This window comes from Lynx canadensis, chromosome A2 (genome assembly GCF_007474595.2).
Source record: "Lynx canadensis isolate LIC74 chromosome A2, mLynCan4.pri.v2, whole genome shotgun sequence".
NCBI lineage: Eukaryota > Metazoa > Chordata > Mammalia > Carnivora > Felidae > Lynx > Lynx canadensis.
This window is the reverse complement of record NC_044304.2, coordinates 68,117,002-68,139,629: the sequence shown is the minus strand read 5'-3', so window position 1 is coordinate 68,139,629 and position 22,628 is coordinate 68,117,002.

Here is a 22,628-nt window from a genome sequence, read left to right as displayed (position 1 = left end):
TCAAGCCTTGAGTATTTTCACTCTAAAGCTCTGACCAGTGTCAACATCCATGAAACTGGTAAGCCATTGTTAGCTTATAACAGGAAAATCTCAGACACATCGCGGTTCTTGACATTCATCTCCCTCACTAAAGTATAAGAGCCTTTGATAGCAGAAACCATTTTGTTTTGTGTAAGGCTGTATGCCTGGCCGTATTGCCCGGTACCTCTCACTTGATAAATAATTGTTGAAAAGGTGAATAAAAGAATAACTGAATGAGCTGTCAACTGAATTTCAAAGGCTAAACCCTGGAAGCTTGGTAATGTAAATTGGGCCATATCCCTTCGAGTTATAATTCTTTTGTGTCTCTTTCTCCCTGTGTTTATCTCCATTCTCCATTCATCTTCATCGTCATCTTTGCTTCTGCCTTGGCCTCAGAGTTCACTCTGGCAGGCCCAGGTTTCAGCTGTAGCCCGTCACCATCCCTACAGTTAAAACCTAAACATTGCATGGGGTGTCCTGGGTGGCTCCATCCGGTAAGCGTCCCACTCTTGATCTCGGGCTCAGGGCACGATCTCACAGTTCCTGAGGTTCGAGCCCCAAGTCAGGCTCTGCGCTGATAGTGAGGAGCCTGCTTGGGATTCTCTCTTTTCCTCTTTCCTCTGCCCCTTCCCCCTCTCAAAACAAATAAACTGTAAAAAAAATAATAAAATAAAGCTAACATTGCTTAAATTAGGCCCCAGGAAAATGTCGGAAACCTCAGAGTGAGTTTGTCCTAAATCAGCTTCAATGTCAGTAACTCCCGTTTTTGAACTCTCATGTGTGATTCTTCACCAGGTGTTTCTAGGAACACTGGAACTGAGCACTGACAACGTCAATTGGTAGATTATATGGCAATGGGTTGATCGTATCATCACTTAGTCCAGAACTGAGAGCTAGTTTCCTTTGTAATAATCTGTTCCTAATCCCTCACGGCACCAGAAAAAGAAATGACCTCAGAGTTTGGAATGTACCCACATCTACAATCCTGATTTAATGTTGACTTAATCATCTAAGGGTTTTCAGATACACTCAAATATGGGATAAAAAAAAACCCACAGTATAACGTGGACGTATCCACAGTGATACTTAAGATGTATTTACATCTATATTTCTGTATCGTTCTATCTTTACCTCGCATGTCGATCCAGCTACTGTTAATACCAACACACAACCCAAAGAATAGGTTTACTATTATATTCATTTCAGGCAAAACCTCCTTGACCCTTAGAGGTCTTCTTCTTTTCCTTTATCTAAGTTTATTCTGGAAAATTTGGGTAAAAAAACTGACCCAGTCCTATCATTTCTCATTCTTTGCTGACGGCTTTCCTTATTCATTTTTTCTTCCTATTTTCTACTCCCATACATTGATTTGCCTCCTTGTATGATAATGTGAGTTCTAGAGACAGGATGGCCAATGCATTTCTGTGACACACAGGGTCTAATGTAGGAGCTTTAGAGTGTAAATACCAAGGCGTGACTCTTTGCGATGCTAACCTATTAGGTTGTGATGTCATGGAAGTTGGCCGTCTACCTGAATTTTCTCGGACTTTAAATAAAAATAATAACACAATGATAGCATTAGGAAGAGTAAGCAGGTAATAATGTGGATGTTTACGCAGCAAGCAGCACAGAAAAAATATAAAATAAAGAAGAAAAGATCTTATGGGAATTCAGACCAAGCTGTTGTGGGTTACAGCAAGAGGGCTAGATATCACCTTGAGCCTTCCACAGCCCTATTTCCAGGAGCTTTCGCTTTGAAAGGCAGCATGCAGATTTCGTTGAAGAAGAAGAGACCTCAGGTCAGTACAGAAGATGGACTAGGCCTACTTCATTTCATAGCACTTCACTTGATTGTACGTTCCAGAGATTGCAATTTGTTTTTTTTTTTTTGTAACTAATCAAAGCTTGTGGAAGCTCTGTGTCGAGCAGTCTGTCAATGTCATTTTCTAATAGCAGTTGCGCACTTCGTATCTCTGGGTCGCATTTTGATAACCCTCACAATACCTGAAACTTTATCCAGATTAATTATATTGTTGCTATAGAGATCTTGATCCGTGATCAATGATGTTACTATTGTAACGTTTGGGGTTCCACAAGCCATGCTCATGTAAAAATGGTGAACTTAATGATAATGTTTTGACTGCCCAACTGACCATCTGTTCTGGCCATCTCTCTCCCTCCCCTTGGGCCTCCATATTCCCGGAGACAAAACAGTATTGAAATGAGGCCAATTGATAATCTAAGTGTCTCAAGTAAAAGGAAAAGTCACTCATCTCTTACTTAAAACCCAAAGCTAGAAATCATTAGCTTAGCAAGGAAGGCATGTTGAAAAGTATGATAGGCTGAAAGCAAGGTCTCTTTGATGAGATTTTGAAGTGATGCTGGGGTCCAATGGGGAAGAAGGAATTATTGAGACGTATTTGGAGCAAAAAGGTGATTTTATTAAAGGACAGAGACAGGACCCACGGGCAGAAAGAGGTGCACTGGGGTTGTGAGGAGTGACTGATTATATATTATGGAGTTGGGGGTGATGGTGGTAAGAAAATGGAAGGTTTCCAAGACGACTTTCATATGTTAAAGAAGACTCTTAAGATACTGGAGGCCTTGCTATTGTTGAGATAAAGTTATTTTTCCCTCTAGTAAGGCATGAACATTAAGGCAAGGCAGTTGAGAGTTTCTTGGAGGAATGTTTTACTATGCCTATCTCAAGTATTTGTCAATGGGCTACAGGTTATAAAGAAACTTACTTTTATCTACATGTTCTTCTTGCCTTTGTTCCCCACATCACTGTGGAGGGGAGGGTGATGTTAGGACTACAGGAAATTTGATCTATGAGAAAGATTGCTTTTTTTTTTTTTGTAAATCTTAATTAAGACTGTTGCAAACTGATGGAGACTCAGGTCCGACATGACTGTGATTTCCATTAGTTAACTATTAGTTTTCCCCTTGCCTTTCCAGGATTGCCTGAGGAATGTTACACATATCCCCCTGCGGGTGTTAGCTTGTACTTTGCCTTCAGTTTGGCTCACCTTGAGCCAAATAGTTAGCCAAGTGTGACTGCAAAGGGGAAGTTTTTGAAGGAAATTCAAAGTGCTATTCTAGCAAACGCAAATGATAAATGAAATAGCCTTGTCGGTGGTATGGAGAAAGGTTTGGTGGCCCAGATAGAAGATCAAAGCACCCACAACATTCCCATAAGCCTCAGCCTCCTCCAGAGCAAGGCCCTAACGGTCTCCAATTCTATGAAGGCTGAGATGGGTGCGGAGGCTGCAGATGTTTGAAGCTAGCAGAGGTTGGTTTATGAGCTTTCAAGAAAGAACAGTCTCTATGACACAGAGCTGTAAAGTGAAGCAGCAAGTGCTGATGTAGAAGCTGCAGCAAGTTATCCAGAAGATCTAGCTAAGATGATTCATGAAGGTGGCTGCACTAAACAATAAATTTTCAGTGCAGACCGAATAGCTTTCTGTTGGAAGCAGATGGCATCTAGGATTTCCATGGCTAGAGAGGATAAGGCAATGAATGCTTGGCTTCAAAGCTTCAAAGGACAGTCTGACTCTTGTTAGGGGCTAATACAACTGATGACAATGAAATTGGAGCCAGTGATCATTGACCATTCTGAAAATCCTAAGGCCCTTAAGAACTGTGCTAAATGTACTCTTCCTGTGCTCTATCAAGAGAACAACAAAGCCTAGATAACAGCGCATCCTTTACAACATAGATTACTGGATATCTTAAGCCTGCTGTGGAGATCTACTGCTCAGGAAAAAAAAAAATCCTCTCAAAATATTACAGTTCATTGACAGTGCACCTGGTCACCCCAGAGCTCTGACGGAGATGGACGAGATTAATGTTGTTTTCATGTCTGCTAACACAATACCCTTTCTACATTCCATGGATCAAGGAGTGATTTAGGCTTTCAAGTCTTCTTACTTAAGACATACATTTCATAAGGCTGTAGCTGCCATACATAAAGATTCCTCTGGTGCATGTGGGCAAAGTCAATCGAAAACCTCTGGAAAGAATGCACTATTCTAAATGCCTTTAAAAACACATGTGATTCATGGGAAGAGGTCAAACTATCAACACAAACAGGAATTGGGAGGAATTTGATTCCAACCATCATGGATGACTTTTTCATTGGAGGAAATAACTGCAGATGTAATACAGAGAGCAAGAGAAGTAAAATTAGAAGCAGAGCCTGAAGATGGGACTGACTTGCTGTAATCTCTTGATCAAACTTCAACAGATATGGAGTTGCTTCTTATGGATGAGTAAAGAGAGTATTTCTTGAGATGGGATCTACTCTTGGTAAAGATGCTGTGAAGAAGACTTTGAAATGACAGCAAAGGATTTAGAATATTACTTGACCATAGTAGATAAAGCAGCAGTAAGTTCTGAGACGGTAGACTCCAATTTTGGAAGAAGTTCTACTAGGTAAAATGCTGTTGAACAGCCCTACATGGTACAGAGAAATCAGTCATGAAAGGAAGAGTCAATCTATACAGCAAACTCTATTGTTGCCTTGTTTTAAGTGATTGTCATGGTCACCCCAGTCTTCAGCACCGACCACCCTGATCAGTCAGCAGCCATCAACATCAAGGCAAAACCCTCCACCGGCAAAAAGATTATGCCTTAGCTGAAAGCTCACGTGATGGTTAGCGTTTTTCTGTAATAAAGTGCTTTTTAACTAAGGCATATAATTTAAGACGTAATGTTGCTGCACACTTAATAGCTTATAGTATAGGGTAGACATAACTTTTATTGCACTGGAATGCGAAAAAAAAATATTTGGCTGTCTTTATTGTTATATTTGTTTCCTTGGGGGAGATAGTTCCTAAAGCCAAAGGCTATGGACAAGACAGGGATGCTAACGGCCTGATTCTTGTAGGATGTTACCGTTGTGCCATGCTTAGGGGTGGGTAGGCAGGTAGCAGACCAAAATAGCCAGAGATATCACACCCCTGATCCCTCTGTACTTCAGGACATGGTTGACAAAATAGTTCTAACAGACTCTCAGTAAACCTGAGCAGCGTTGAGACATTTTAGCCCTTAAAATTCAAGATCATGCTCAACGTAACTTTTTGTTTTCTAAAGTGTGGTCTTTAGAGTCTCAAATTCAACACAAGCATGTCAAGGACAAATCTGGGAGCAAAATACAGCCCTTACGTTATTTAAAATAGCATTGACGTTGCACACCTGGACAAGCACAAGCCAATGTAAGGCAACATCTTCCCACTGTTGGCTTTTGACTGCATCAATTTTCCTAACTGACAGGGTTGTCTAAGTTATCATATTTCTGATTGGTTTATTTGCATAAAAGAAAATGACACAGTCACTTTCCCAACAAATTTATTGGCACGAAGATCATCATTTTACAACGTTTCTCCACCAGATTCCTGAAGGCTGAGTCATGCTTAAGCCACAGCTCAACATCTCTTGGGAGTATATTTTTATATCACCTTTGCAAGTCAAAATATTCATTGTTTTTCAGAAATTACTAGTCAAAATGAGCTTCAAAGTTTAAAATATTACTCTACATTCTTTTGGGGGGATTTTTTTCCCTCTAAATTTATTCTGAAATTTCTAGTATGTCCTTTGAAAAGATATCCTATTGTGCTTTTTACTCTGATAAGAATAGTTTTTGTTGTGGTGGATATTTTGAAAATATTGAGACATCTCGTTTCTTTAATCCTGCTCTTTATCACTATAGATTTCACATTTGCTAAATGTATTTGAAAGTCTGAAATTACTTGAAAAACAACAATTATTGAGAAATGACATTAAGAGAGTTAAGCTATTTTCTAGAATTATCATAGAGTTATTGTAAAACATTTTTAGGTGGGTGGCTCAGTTGGCTAAGCATCTGACTTTGGCTCAGGTCATGATCTCACGATTCGTGAATTCGAGCCCGGCACCAGGCTCTGTGCTGACAGCTCAGAACCTGGAGCCTGCCCCGGATTTTGTGTCTCCCTCTCCTTTGCCCCTCCCCTGCTCACACTGTCTCTCTCTCAAAATTAAGTAAACATTAAAAAATTAATAAAAACATTTTGAAAGACATAATTTGGGAAGAATTAGGTTCTTTTTCAAATTTCAAAAGTGGTGGAGGAGAAAAATGAAAGCCTGTTAGTAAAATGTTTCAGTTACAAAGTAAGATGGTCACATGTTCAGTAATAACATACAAACTAATGACAACAGGTGTCCTTCTAAATCTACCTTCCCATCTTCTTCAATTTTACTAGAAACTGATGTGCATTTTTGAATGATTGTACCATTTACTTTTGAACAGCAAGGACTTGAACTGTGCAGGTTCACATTTGTGCATAGTTTTTACAGAGTGATACTCGAAACATGTTCTCTCCTCCTTATGACTTTATTAATAACATTGTCTTATCTCTACTTTAATGCAAGGATATAGTTTATAACACATACATATATGTTCATTACCTGTATATGTTCCATAAGGCTTGTGGTCAACAGTAGGCTATTAGTGGTTAAGTTTTGGGGAAGTCAAAAGCCACCTGTAGATATTTGACTGTGTGGGAGGTCAGCACCCATAACTCCTGCATTGTTCAAGTGTCAACTGTGTGTATATATAATGCACAATTGTTTGTCGTAATATAAGATGTATTATTCTTTTGAATAACTTTTTTAACATTTATTTATTTTTGAGAAAGAGAGAGACAGAGTGCGAGCAGGGGAGGGGCAGAGAGAGATAGAGACACAGAATCTGAAGCAGGCTCCAGACTCTGAGCTGTCAGCACAGAGCCTGACACTGGGCTGGAACTCATGGACCGCGAGATCATGACCTGAGCCGAAGTCGGACGCTTAACCGACTGAGCCACCCAGATGCCCCTATTCTTTTGAGTAATTTAAAAAAAATAGTTCAAAGATAAAACTAACCAAAACAATGCCACTTTCTAAGTTCATCAACAAAAAGCCTTCACGCTGTGTTTCTTAAAGTTCCCTCTGAAAATGACTTGTCTTTATTCACAGCAGAATCTGAAGGGAACAAACATTTACCAAGAAAATTAACATCTGAAGTCTGTCTTCTCTCAACTTCTCCCCTAATCTAACTTACAGATACGAGGCAAGCATAGAACTTCTAAAGTCATCCTCTTTCCTGTCCTTGGGGACTGGAGGTATAGTCACACTGTATCATTTACAGAATATTTTTCCTAGGGGATTCTGTCGTTGGTTTATATGAGCACTTAAAGTGTTTAAATCTGTTATTTGTTACATATATAGGTGACGTGGAACCACTGTAAATTTTTTTTTCACTGATGTTGAATGGCTTTATCTTAAAGTTTAAAATTATACTTAGAACAATGATCCCCAGTTGGGTTTTGGGCTTCAGTTAATCACGAACCATTTTATTTGAATTTCAGGAACTTCAAATACATTGTAAAACACACAATCCTTCCTATTGTTTTTTTAGTTAATTTTCCCATAAAATGATGTCATTAATTATATGAACTCCACAAGGAAGTATCTGTAAATATTTGACAATATTCTCTAAAAGGAAACAGAAGCATACTTACTTTTGTTTTAATTCTTGATATATGTGTTGGGCTAATTATTTTAAGTGGTGAGAAATTTATTGAAATATTTAATAGAAAACTAGTTTTTGAAGATAAAAGTTAAATAATAAAAATAAATTCTACTAAATAGTTTGCAAAATATGCTAATCTTTTGCAAGCTGATGAGCATGCTAATCTTTGCAAGATTTACTTTTATATTTTTATTGCTGAATTATTTTATTGTAAAAGTAACATTTGCTGGCCAAAAAGGCCATTGATCTTACCCGTTTCTGATTTTGTTTGAAGTTACAAGGGACTCAATCAGAATTTGTCAAAGGAAATCTGGGTCTTTACAAATAAGGGGTAACAGTAGAACACTTTCATGTTCTAGATTACTCAGGCTTTTCTTATGTCTTTGTAGTACAGTAGATTTCCCACTCAGGTAAACAAACAACAGCCTGTAAGTGGCAATATGCCTTTTTCATACTAAAGGGGATAGAACAAGCCTTGTGATTACCCAGATAGGAGGTTTTAGGTTGCTCAACATTTAGAAATCTCCATTTGTCAAGACTTTATGTGGATCTTCCATTCCCTGTGAACTGAACAATTGTATCAGATTAGATAGTATCCTTGATGTCACAACTGTTAAAAAACAAGGTGACAGGCTCCAAATGGAGTCACTTATGCTAAGCCACATACCATCAAACCAAGACTAAAATGGCTCTCCCAGTTGCTCAAGAATTGCCTGAACAGCACTAGCTGGGTAATCTGCCTGACAAACTTTTCATCCCCTAAAGGAAATTAACCTTGCAGTAACCGTATACGAGTATAACTTCCTTGTGCCCTTCTGCCTATGAGAGTCTTTCACTTTTATACCTTTTGGAGCTCCTTTCTATCTGCTAGATGGGATGCTTTCCAATTGGAATGGATTTTTCCTCAAATAAACTTAAAATTTTTTTTTAATTTTTTTTTTCAACGTTTATTCATTTTTGGGACAGAGAGAGAGACAGAGCATGAACGGGGGGGCCAGAGAGAGAGGGAGACACAGAATGGGAAACAGGCTCCAGGCTCTGAGCCATCAGCCAGAGCCTGACGCGGGGCTCGAACTCACGGACCGCAAGATCGTGACCTGGCTGAAGTCGGACGCTTAACCGACTGCGCCACCCAGGCGCCCCTCAAATAAACTTAAAATTTTTAATATGCCTCAGTTTATCTTTAAACACACTAAACTTCGTGATTCCAAGACTTTCAAGTTTGGCAGTCATCTAGCTTTGTGGCATCTTACACATCAAAAAAGAATGACAATGTTTTCCATGTTTTTAGGGATTTAATTTCAATACCCCTGTCACATGGCCTATCCCCTTTACAAATATTGGTCATTCCAGTTCACAAGTGGTAACATTTTGTTCTGAAATGTTTAAGAGATTCTTCTTATATGTAATCTTTTAACTATCTCATCGGGACTATTCTCTTATAAAATCTGGTAATATTCACATTCTAAAAGAAAAAGTAAATAGAAATCAGTACAAAGCAGAGTTGACTCATCTTGGTCATAAATGTTAGAAGAGAAAAATAAGTTCCTCAGTGGGTTAAGCGTCCGACTTCAGCGCAGGTCACGATCTTACTGCCTGTGAGTTCAAGCCCCGTGTTGGGCTCTGTGCTGACAGCTCTGAGCCTGGATCCTGTTTCAGATCCTGTCTCCCTCGCTCTCTGCCCCTCCCCTGCTCATGCTGTGTCTCTCTTGCTCTCAAAAATAATGAAACAGGGGCGCCTGGGTGGCGCAGTCGGTTAAGCGTCCGACTTCAGCCAGGTCACGATCTCGCGGTCCGTGAGTTCGAGCCCCGCGTCAGGCTCTGGGCTGATGGCTCAGAGCCTGGAGCCTGTTTCCGATTCTGCGTCTCCCTCTCTCTATGCCCCTCCCCCGTTCATGCTCTGTCTCTCTCTGTCCCAAAAATAAATAACGTTGAAAAAAAAATTTAAAAAAAAATAAATAAATGAAAAAAAAAAAATTTTTTTAAAGAAAGAAATAAAAAGAGTTTGTTAAATTATTGAGACCCTACCGTCTGGTAATTGTTGTCAAGGATATCAACACTGTTAAGGGATTTGGAGGTTTCCAGGGAAGTGAGAGTAGGTAAGAGTCACAAGGAAGTGAAGTATGTGTTCGTTCTGACTCTTACCCGTGTGAAGGGCAGCCTGACCCTGGCTTCCTGCAAATACCACCTACTGCTCTGATACAACGAAAATGAACAAAATCCACTACATGGACACGTTGACTTCACTCATAATTCATAATTAATAGTTGTCGAATTAAAATAAAAAACATCGTTGTAAATGAAAACTTACTTTGTCATCATAATCTTCTATTTTCCAGTACATTTACTGCCCTGAGAAAGACAACTTTGGTTTTTTACTATTCATTAATACTTTTCTTAGAAGACTGGATTTCTGATGCCCTTCAAATCAGGCCTCAAACATAAAATACGTAGTGAAATTAATTTGAATTTTACGTAAATAACCAATCTTTTTTTTTTTTTTAATTTTCAGTGCAAGCGTATTTCAACCATTGTGTAGGTCATGTTTTTCCTCAGAAAAAAATGCTGTTTATCTTGTTTGTTTGATATCTGTTGCATGCTTATTACATGTTACATCTGTTATCATGTTTATTTGCTAAATTTGGCCGCCCTGCCTCAAATACACATGCTGGGAGGGGGAAAAAAATCCCTCTACTAACTTAGGTCTGACAATAGATGCAGAGAGAAAGTTGATTATGCATGTGGGAACATCAAATGAAGAGGCTGTGGGAACAGCCAGGGATAAAGGTTATATACCAATTTGATAGAGGAAAGGGGCAGGATAGGGCTTCTCTGGGATGTAAATGAGCTGTGAGAGGAGACAAATGGGCTTTCAGGGGACCAAATGGAAGGTAGGATGGTTTGTGGTAATGTTTGTTTATGAAACTTCCCATCCCTGTGTTAATGGTCAGTTTCCCTCCCCTCCAGAAGCTCCCGAAAACAAACAAACCGGATTTATGCCTGCTTCACTGGAGAAGCCTCTCTGCTTTTAGTCGGAAAAAAGAAGCTCCCAGAATGTTTCTTTCTGCATCTGCTGTATCTCAAATGTCTTCAGTTTGAAGTAATCTTTATATTGTTGTAAATCCCTTCACATGCACTGACAAACTGGTGTAGCTAGTGTGTTCTTGGTACAATATTTTAGAAGGTAATTTGGCATTTTCTTGTGCTATTACCTATCGATTCAACAATTAAGCTTCATGGTAATTAACCTAGAAATATACACAAGGGCCTCTGAGAAGGTACATGCAGTTTTGAAATGCTTTTAACGTTAAATTTTATTTTAAAGTTGGAAATTAAAAACAAACAAAGAAAAATCTAATTGTTTATCAGAACAGGACTTGTGAAATCAACCTTGATGAAACTGTATAATGAACTAAGTAGCTCTTGAAAATACTAAGTAGCTCTTGAAAAGGGTAGGCTAGATTTTTTTATTTAATATAAAAAAGCAAGATTATGATTTTATGAATTCTTCCTGCGTGCTGTTGCTCCTAATAACCATACACAGAAATAATTTTAAATGAATCATACGTGAGCCTACATATACTGAATTCTTTAAAATAAAGAACTAAGCCCTGTTGAGGAGTTTCATGTGCATTAATGCATTTGTGACTCATAATGGATTTATAACGTGTGCTTTATTTATTGATTGATTGATCGATTGATTGATTTAAAGCTAGTACAATGCAGACGGAGAAATCATTCATTTAAGGTCACACAACTAGGAACCAGAATTTAAAGATAGGGAAACTTCTCAGGGCGCCTGGGTGGCGCAGTCGGTTAAGCGTCCGACTTCAGCCAGGTCACGATCTCGCGGTCCATGAGTTCGAGCCCCGCGTCGGGCTCTGGGCTGATGGCTCAGAGCCTGGAGCCTGTTTCCCATTCTGTGTCTCCCTCTCTCTCTCTGCCCCTCCCCCGTTCGTGCTCTGTCTCTCTCTGTCCCAAAAATAAATAAACGTTGAAAAAAAAAAAATTAAAGATAGGGAAACTTCTCAATGTATCCCTAACTAGTTACCCCAGCAGAAACACTGCTGATCTGAACTGAAGGGGAGAGAGACAGAACAACATGAAGGAAGGCTGCCATATTTCTTAGCTCCTAGAGGCCCAGACCATGTGGCTAGTTGACTGCAATTGTTCACTGTTCTTCAAGATCAAGGAAGAATGACGCCAAAGATGATTCAGAATCCTTAGGGCTGCCTCCTCAATTTCAAACAGAAGGCCTCAGTCCCAGCAGGTCACACAGGAAACACCCAGAGGCTGGGAGGTGAGGTCCATGTCTGGAGGGTAAGATCTATGCCTGAAGGAGCCACTGGGGCTCTAATGAACCCTGAGAGTGGGTCCACTGCCCCATAAGGCAGAGCATCCAACCAAGGGGGAATATTCTCATGCATTCAGATCTAGTGGGATTTGCCTTGCTGGGTTTGGGACTCAAAACCCCTTTCTTCCTTCTGATCTCTCTCTTTTAAAGGGGGAATATCTCTCCTATACCTGTCTCAATACATTTTGGAAGCATATAACTTACTTGTTTTCACAGGTTCAAAGCTGAAGAGAAACTTTCCCTCAACATAAAACATATGTCAGGGTCCACCCATATCTGATATAGATGATACTTAGATAAGACTTTGGATTTTAGACTTTAGAGTTGATTCTAGAATGAGATAAGATTTGGGGGGCTGTTGAGATGGACTGAATGCATTTTGCATGTGAGGAGATAAATTTTGAAGGCCTAGGGTAGAAAGTTAGAATTTGCCCTCCCTCAAATTCATATGTTGAAACTTCACCTTCAAGTGATTGAAGGTGGGACCTCTGGGAAATAATTATGTTTAGATGAGATCGTGAGATCATCATCATCTCGTGATGATATTAGTGTCTTTATAAGAAGGAGAGACCAGAGCTCACTCTCTCTTCTTCATGTACAAATATAGCAAGAAGAAAGCAAGCCAAGAAAAGGGCTCTCATCAGGTGCCAAATCTGTCAGCACATTGATCTTGGACTTCCCAGGTTCCAGAATTGTGAGAAATAAATGTATATTTTTAAGCCACTACAGTATTTTGTTAGAGCAGCTTGAGCTGGGTAAGACACTATGTTTTAGTATATTGACATTTTGAGCAGTTGAGATATCTTTGTCTGGGACCTGGTAGCAGGGAAGTGTTCTGGAAAGAGATAATCTGTTCAGATATCACTTGACTTTTGAGAGTGGAAAAAACAAACAAACAACACAAACAGGCACTGTACATCAGTAAGCCTTTAATGAGGCTAATTAAGGAAAAAAGGAAGATGCTACAAACTGTTAATAGAAATCAAAGAGAGGACATCACTCCAGATACTGCGGACATTAAAAAGAAATAAAGGAATGCCATGAACAACTGTATGCCCACAAATTTGATAACTCAAATACAATGGATAAATTCTTTGACTTTCACACAATCTGCCAAAACTCATATGAAGAAATAGACAAGCTGAATAGATCTATGTCCATTAGAGAAATTGAATCAATGATTAATAACTTGGCAACACAGAAAGCACCAGGATCACATGGGTTTATTCATTGGTGAATTCTACCAAACATCGGATACATTAATATGTATCAGATATATCAATTATGTGATGTCAAGGAGAAGAGTAAACATTACTCAAGGACTATACATCCTCTTCTGTGGAAAGGGTTAGTATGTTTTTAGTTGTCCATAGAATAGTTGTATCATGTTAAAAGGATAATCACCTTGTTATTGTGTTTAGTAAAAATTTTTTAGTGTTTATTTATTTTTGAGAGAGAGACAGAGCACAAGCAGGGGAGGGGCAGAGAGAGGGAGACACAGAATCCGAAGCAGGCTCCAGGTTCTGAGCTGTCAGCACGGACTGTGAAATCGTAACCTGAGCTGAAGATCAACCGACTGAGCCACCTAGGTGCCCCAGTGTTTATTCAAAAATTAAATTTGGTTAAAGACGATGGTATACAATTGCCAAATTGAACAGGTGTACTTATGATGGTTAACTTTACATGTCAACTTGACTAGGTCAAGGATGCCCAGGTTAAGCACTATTTTTTGTGTGTCTGTAACGGTGTTTCTTGATGAGATCAGCATTTGATTTAGTGGTCTCAATAAAGTAGACGGTCCTCCCTAATGTGGGTGGGTGCTATTCAATCCTTTAAGGTCCTGAATAGAACAAAAAAGGCAGGGAAGAAGAAATCCACCTTTTTGCTTCCTGCTTGCTTGTTTGAGCTGACACATTGGTTGTCAGTGTTGTTGACACATTGGTTGCAGTTTACATGATTGGCTTCCCAGTTTTCAGGCCTTTGAACTTGGACTGGAATTGCACCACTGGATCCCTGGGTCTCTGGCTTGCAGATGACAGATCATGAGAATTCTCAGTCAATTCCTCATAATAATATCTCTTATTTTTCTGTCTATCTATCTATCTATCTATATATCATCATCTATCCGTCCATCTCCCATTGATTCTATTTCTCTAGGGAACCCTAACTAATGCAGAATTAATCTCAAAATATAGAAGGAGCACCTACAATTGAATATGAAAACCAAAACCAAAACCAAACTCATAACTTGATTAAAAATGGACTGAAGTTTCAGTAAACATTTTTCCAAAGAAGACATACACCTGGTCAACACATATATGAAAAAAATTCCCCACATCATTAATTATCAGGGAAATGCAAATCAAGACCACAATGAAATATTATCTTACACCTCACAGGCACCTTTGATAGTTATTAGCAAAAAAAAAAAAAAATTAAAAATAAACAAAAAATAAAAAAAAATTGAAAAAAACAACACATGTTGATGAGGTTGTGTAGAAATTGGAATCCTTATACAGTGTTGATGGGAATGTAGAATGATGTAGCCGCTGTGCAAACAGTATGGAGATTCCTCAAAACATTAAAAATAGAGCTCTCATATGGTCCAGGAATCCCACTTATGGGCTTTTATCCAAATAATTGAAATCAGATTTTAAAGAGATTAACACTCCAATGTTCATTGCTGCACTATTTACACAAGTCAATATGTAACAAACTAAATATCCATTAGTTGATGAATGGATAAAGAAATATGGTAAATATGGTAAATGCATACAATGGAATACTATGCAGCATTAAGAAAAGAAAGATATTTGGGGCTCCTGGGTGGCTCAGTCGGTTGAGTGTCCAACTTCTGCTCAGGTCATGATCTCCCAATCCCTGAGTTCAAGCCCTGCGTCAGGCTCTGTGCTGACAGCTCAGAGACTCCTTCGGATTCTGTGTCTCCCTCTCTTTCTGCCCCTCCCTTGCTCATGCTCTGTATCTGTCTGAAAATAAATAAACATTAAAAAAGAAAAGAAAGACTTTCTTCAATATACAACAACATGGATGAACTTTGAGAACCTTATGCTAAATGAAATAAGTCAGTCACAGACACAAATATTGCATGATTCTGCTCATATGAAGTAACTAGTCAAATTCATAGAATTATATAATGGAATGGTGGTAACCAGCACCTGAAGTGAGGGAAACAGGGAATTACTAAGCAACAGATATTAAGTTTCAGACAAGAAAAATGACAGAACTCTAGAAATCTGTTGTACAACATTATACTTAGAGTCAACAATAATGTACCATACAAATAAAATTTGTTAAAAGGGTAGATCTCATGTTAAATGTTACCATAGTAAAGTCTTAAAAAATTCTTTGCACTGGGCTCCTGGGTAGCTCAGTTGGTTGAGTGTCCGACTTTGGCTCAGGTCAGGATTTAGCGGTTCATGGGTTCAGGCCCCACATCTGGCTCTGTGCTGACAGCTCAGAGCCTGAAGCCTGTTTTGGATTCTGTGTCTCCCTCTCTCTCTACCCGTCCCCTGCTCACTCTTTCTCTCTGTCTCTCAAAAATAAATAAAAATTAATAAAATAAAATTCTTTGCCCTTACTTTTGTAGAGTGTGGTAAAATGGCTACTCGAGCAATTACGATTAATAACAATCAGGATTAATAAATTAATCATTGTTAATTAATTCTACGAAGCTTAAAGATATTTTGAAAAAGCAATTCTAGGGGCGCCTGGGTGGCTCAGTTGGTTGAACGTCCGACTTCGGCTCAGGTCATGATCTCACAGTCTGTGAGTTCGAGTGACACGTTGGGCTCTGTGCTGACAGCTCAGAGCCTGGAGACTGCCTCGGATTCTGTGTCTCCCTCTCTCTCTCCCCCTCCCGCCTTATGCTCTGTCTCTCTGTCAAAAATAAACATACAGAGAAAGACAGATACCATATGGTTTCACTCTTATGTGGATCCTGAGAAACTTAACAGACACCCATGGGGGAGGGGAAGGAAAAAAAAAAAAAGAGGTTAGAGTGGAGAGGAGCCAAAGCAGAAGAGAACTGTTAAAAACTGAGAACAAACTGAGGGTTGATGGGGGGTGGGAGGGAGGGGAGGGTGGGTGATGGGTATTGAGGAGGGCACCTTTGGGATGAGCACTGGGTGTTGTATGGAAACCAATTTGTCAATAAATTTCATAAAAAAAAATAAATAAAAAAATAAACAAACATTAAAAAATGTAAAAAAAAAATAAAAAATAAATGAATAAATAAACATTAAAAAAAAAAAAAGCAATTCCAACTTTTGTATTATAGGTGAATTTGAGATATGGGAAAATAGTTGTATGCAAAGAACTGCCTTTTCACCGGCATTTATAATGTACATGTTTCTATAAAACATGATAACCATCAAAGAATTTGCATAAAATGAGAATGAGGAAGACACAGCCCCAAAATTTGAGGCACTTACCTTCCTCTTCTACACTAAATGAGTATCGGTTGTAAATTAAAAGAAAAGAAAGAAAAGAAAAGAAAAGAAAAGAGAAAAGAAAGAAAAGAAAATTAGAAGCCCAAAAGACATCGGTGTGCTCAGTAACAAGATTAATATTTTTATGGATTAGACACAGAAAAGAAGAAGGTTAACAGCGTCTGCCAGACTTTGATTTTTTTGTTTGTTTTTATTATTTTAAATTTATTTTTTTGTTTGTTTTATTATTTTTTTTTAAATTTACATCCAAATTAGTTAGCATATAGTGCAACAATGATTTCAGGAGTAGATTCCTTAAGGCCCCTTACCCATTTAGCCCATTCCCCCTTCTACAACCCCTCCCATAACCTTCAGTTTGTCCTCCATATTTATGAGTCTCTTCTGTTTTGTCCCCCTCACTGTTTTCATATTATTTTTACTTCCCTTCCCTTATGTTAATCTTTTTAGTACCTTAAAGTCCTCATATGAGTGAAGTCGTATGATATTTCTCTTTCTCTGACTAATTTCACTTAGCATAATACCCTCCAGTTCCATCCACGTAGTTGCAAATGGCAAGATTTCATCATTTTTGATTGCCGAGCAATACTCCATTGTACATATATGCCACATCTTCTTTATCCATTCATCCATTGAAGGACATTTGGGCTCTTTCCATACTTTGGCTATTGTTGAAAGTGCTGCTATAAACATGGGGGTGCATGCGTCCCTTCGAAACAGCACACCTGTATCCCTTGGATAAATGCCTAGTAGTGCAATTTCTGGGTCGTAGGGTAGTTCTATTTTTAGTTTTTTGAGGAACCTCCATACTGTTTTCCAGAGTGGCTGTACCAGCTTGCCAGACTTTGATTTAAAAACACATAATGGCCTCCTCGATGTGGATCCCTGTGAGGTGAAGCACAATTCAGAGTTACAAATAAAATGTCCCAGGGGCACCTGGGTGGCTCAGTCAGTTAAGTGCCAGACTTCAGTTCAGGTCATGATCTCACGGTTTGTGAGTTCGGGCCCCACGTCGGGCTCTGTGCTGACAGCTCGGAGACTGGAGCCTGCTTCTGATTCTGTGTCTCCTTCTCTCTCTGCCCCTCCCCTGCTCACGCTCTGTCTCTTTCTCTCTCAAAAATGAATACATGAAAAAATCACTTTAAAAAGATATAAAGTGTCTTGTCATTCCTAAAAAAAAGAGAGAGAGAGAGAAACACAGTCAGACACAGAGTCAGAGAGATGTTTACTATAGCATGAGGCTTTTAATTTTTATAGGTGTCCAATGCATAATTTGTCCCAATACTAAAATGACACATAAGTTGGAGGACTCATACTACCTGATTTCAAGATTTGGTATAGAACTCCAATCACGAAGACACTACGATATTGGTGGACAAATAGATTCATAGCTCAATGGAACAAAGTCGAAAGCCCAGGAATAGACCCACGCGAAAATGGTTAATTGATTTTTAAGGAAGAAACAAAAGCAATTCCCTGAATAAAGGATAATTTTCAACAAATGGTGCTGAAGCCACTAGACATCCATATTCAAGAAATTGAGCTTCCATCTATGTCTAATACCTTATAAAATCAACTCAAAATAGATCATTGACCTAAGTGTAATATGTAAACTATAAAACTGTTATTAGAACACCCGAGAAAATCTTCGGCTTAGGTTCAACAACAGTTGTAAGCTTCTATCGCCAAAGCATGAATCACGAAGAAAAAAAAATGATTATTCAGACTTCAAAAAATTAAAACAAAAAATTTGCTCTGTGAAAGACACTGTTAAGAGAATGAAATGAAAAGCCACAGATGGAAAGAATATATTTGATAATCACATTGGATACACGACTTATAACCCGAAAAGTTAAAGAACTTTTTAAAATTTAACCACCTTGAAAAGCTGGGCAAAATATTTGAACAGACATCTCACCAAAGAAAATATACAGATGGCAAATAAGCACATGCAATGAGGCTTGACATCATTAGTCATTGAAAACATGCAAATTATTACCATGAGATAACTGCACACATTTTACGATGCCTATATATATATATATATATATATATATATACACATACATACAATACCAAAGATGCTGAGACCTGGAAATGTCATGCATTGATGGCTGGGATGAAAGATGTTACAACCATTTTGGAAAATATTTCACTTTTTTTTTTTTTTTTTTAAAGTTAAACATGTACATCATCTGAGCCAATGGTCCCACTTCTAGGTATTTCCCCAAGAGAAATGAAAATTTGCATTTACACAAAAACTCATAATGAATATTCATGGCGGCTCTACACATAATTTCCAAAAACAACATATATTGGCTTCAATGAATAAATGGATAAACCACTGCCACATTCACAAAATGGGATACCGTTCAATAATAATAAGGAACAAACCACTGATATATGCAACAACATGCATTAATCTCAAATGCGTTATACTAAGTGAAAGAATCCTAGAATCAAACGCCTATATGCTGTATGACTCCATTGTTTGGCATTCTAAAAAAAAAGGCAAAAGTATAAGGACAGAAATTTCCAAGTTGAGGAAGTGAGGTATAAACCACAAAGGATTAGCATGAAGGAGTTTGGGATTTTTTGTTTTTTTGTTTTTGTTTGTTTGTTTATTTGTTTGGGGAGGGGATGTGATGAAACTGTTTTATGTCTTGACATGGTAGTCATTCCATGACTTTGTCTTTGTGACGACTGCAAGGAATTACTTTTACTCTATGCTCATAAAATGAAATAATAATTTTAGAGGTGGTTATGTGGGAGTTAAAGTTTATATTATTTAAGAACCTCTTTTAGTTTCAATACAATGAAAAGAAGTGGGGAATTATGAGAAAAAAAAACACCTCATCAAATGCATATAGTCAGCCCTGCGAAGTTTCCAAATATTCTGATTTTCTTTCTCTTTGATGTCAAGAACATCACTTGTGTGCGCCTCAATATTCAGGATAAATAATCAGTTGTACCCCAAATGATTTAAACCCTTTACCTCATAAGAAAAACATTAACGATAAATCTTTTAAGGATGGAAGGAGAGAGACAAGTTTTTCTAATGGTGTTCCCTTTTAGAGAATAAAGTAATAAAGAAGAATAAAAGATGTTACACACTTTCTAATGCTATTTTTCAGTGTTTTGTACAGTCTCATTTTTTTGTAATGTGTATCAGTTACTCTTACAAATTAAAAAAATACACATTTATTTTCATAAAATAATGACTCTGTAAAATACATCACTCATTGCTTTGTTTTAAACATTATTATTATAAGGCATATGCAGTGAACTTTCTGATTGTTTAAGCACATCTTCCTATAATGCTTAACAATGAATCCCACATATATTTATCTTAGATCTTTACTTAAACTATTGTATCACCCCCCAAATTCAACGTAAATTATTTTACTTTATAAAGAACAATATGTAATGATATACCTCTCAGAGCATAGCTTTTATATTTCTACTACAAAGATGTACTAGCTGGTGACCTTTCCTTTAAAAAGTTTTCCCATTTCTACCCGTATCTGCATGGCAAAGATTCTTCAAAATGAAATTTTATAAATCTGAATTCAGCATCCATTCACTAGGAATGAAGAAAGAGTAACTTGAAAACCTAATTCCAATGAGGAAAGCAAAATGTGAAGTTTTTGGTATACTCTTGAAAAACACATCTGATGTTTTCTGTCTCCATGAGCCAAAGACTGTGTCGTGTTGGCCTCAAAACATGGTGGATAGTCTCTTTTTTAACTTTAGTATGACCATTAATGTTCTTTTACCTTGTTACTTTCCAGCATTTCAGAAAACGTAAGTTGAATAATAATAATCCATGATCTTCAAGAGTAAAAAGAAGTATTTTTTTTTTTTTTTTTTTTTTATGAAATTTATTGACAAATTGGTTTCCATACAACACCCAGTGCTCATCCCAAAAGGTGCCCTCCTCAATACCCATCACCCACCCTCCCCTCCCCCCCACCCCCCATCAACCCTCAGTTTGTTCTCAGTTTTTAACAGTCTCTTATGCTTTGGCTCTCTCCCACTCTAACCTCTTTTTTTTTTTTTTTCCTTCCCCTCCCCCATGGGTTCCTGTTAAGTTTCTCAGGATCCACATAAGAGTGAAACCATATGGTATCTGTCTTTCTCTGTATGGCTTATTTCACTTAGCATTACACTCTCCAGTTCCATCCACGTTGCTACAAAGGGCCATATTTCATTTTTTCTCATTGCCACATAGTACTCCATTGTGTATATATACCACAATTTCTTTATCCATTCATCAGTTGATGGACATTTAGGCTCTTTCCATAATTTGGCTATTGTTGAGAGTGCTGCTATGAACATTGGGGTACAAGTGCCCCTATGCATCAGTACTCCTGTATCCCTTGGATAAATTCCTAGCAGTGCTATTGCTGGGTCATAGGGTAGGTCTATTTTTAATTTTCTGAGGAACCTCCACACTGCTTTCCAGAGCGGCTGCACCAATTTGCATTCCCACCAACAGTGCAAGAGGGTTCCCGTTTCTCCACATCCTCTCCAGCATCTATAGTCTCCTGATTTGTTCATTTTGGCCACTCTGACTGGCGTGAGGTGATACCTGAGTGTGGTTTTGATTTGTATTTCCCTGATAAGGAGCGACGCTGAACATCTTTTCATGTGCCTGTTGGCCATCTGGATGTCTTCTTTAGAGAAGTGTCTATTCATGTTTTCTGCCCATTTCTTCACTGGGTTATTTGTTTTTCGGGTGTGGAGTTTGGTGAGCTCTTTATAGATTTTGGATACTAGCCCTTTGTCCGATATGTCATTTGCAAATATCTTTTCCCATTCCGTTGGTTGCCTTTTAGTTTTGTTGGTTGTTTCCTTTGCTGTGCAGAAGCTTTTTATCTTCATAAGGTCCCAGTAATTCACTTTTGCTTTTAATTCCCTTGCCTTTGGGGATGTGTCAAGGAAGAAATTGCTACGGCTGAGGTCAGAGAGGTCTTTTCCTGCTTTCTCCTCTAAGGTTTTGATGGTTTCCTGTCTCACATTTAGGTCCTTTATCCATTTTGAGTTTATTTTTGTAAATGGTGTGAGAAAGTGGTCTAGTTTCAACCTTCTGCATGTTGCTGTCCAGTTCTCCCAGCACCATTTGTTAAAGAGGCTGTCTTTTTTCCATTGGATGTTCTTTCCTGCTTTGTCAAAGATGAGTTGGCCATACGTTTGTGGGTCTAGTTCTGGGGTTTCTATTCTATTCCATTGGTCTGTGTGTCTGTTTTGTGCCAATACCATGCTGTCTTGATGATTACAGCTTTGTAGTAGAGGCTAAAGTCTGGGATTGTGATGCCTCCTGCTTTGGTCTTCTTCTTCAAAATTCCTTTGGCTATTCGGGGCCTTTTGTGGTTCCATATGAATTTTAGGATTGCTTGTTCTAATTTCGAGAAGAATGCTGGTGCAATTTTGATTGGGATTGCATTGAATGTGTAGATAGCTTTGGGTAGTATTGACATTTTGACAATATTTATTTTTCCAATCCATGAGCAGGGAATGTCTTTCCATTTCTTTAAGTCTTCTTCAATTACCTTCATAAGCTTTCTATAGTTTTCAGCATACAGATCCTTTACATCTTTGGTTAGATTTATTCCTAGGTATTTTATGCTTCTTGGTGCAATTGTGAATGGGATCATTTTCTTTATTTGTCTTTCTGTTGCTTCATTGTTAGTGTATAAGAATGCAACTGATTTCTGTACATTGATTTTGTATCCTGCAACTTTGCTGAATTCATGTATCAGTTCTAGCAGACTTTTGGTGGAGTCTATCGGATTTTCCATGTATAATATCATGTCATCTGCAAAAAGCGAAAGCTTGACTTCATCTTTGCCAATGTTGATGCCTTTGATTTCCTTTTGTTGTCTGATTGCTGATGCTAGAACTTCCAGCACTATGTTAAACAACAGCGGTGAGAGTGGGCATCCCTGTCGTGTTCCTGATCTCAGGGAAAAAGCTCTCAGTTTTTCCCCGTTGAGGATGATGTTACCTGTGGGCTTTTCATAAATGGCTTTTATGATCTTTAAGTATGTTCCTTCTATCCCGACTTTCTCAAGGGTTTTTATTAAGAAAGGGTGCTGGATTTTGTCAAAGGCCTTTTCTTCATCGATTGACAGGATCATATGGTTCTTCTCTTTTTTTTTTTAATGTGATGTATCACGTTGATTGATTTGCGAATGTTGAACCAGCCCTGCATCCCAGGAATGAATCCCACTTGATC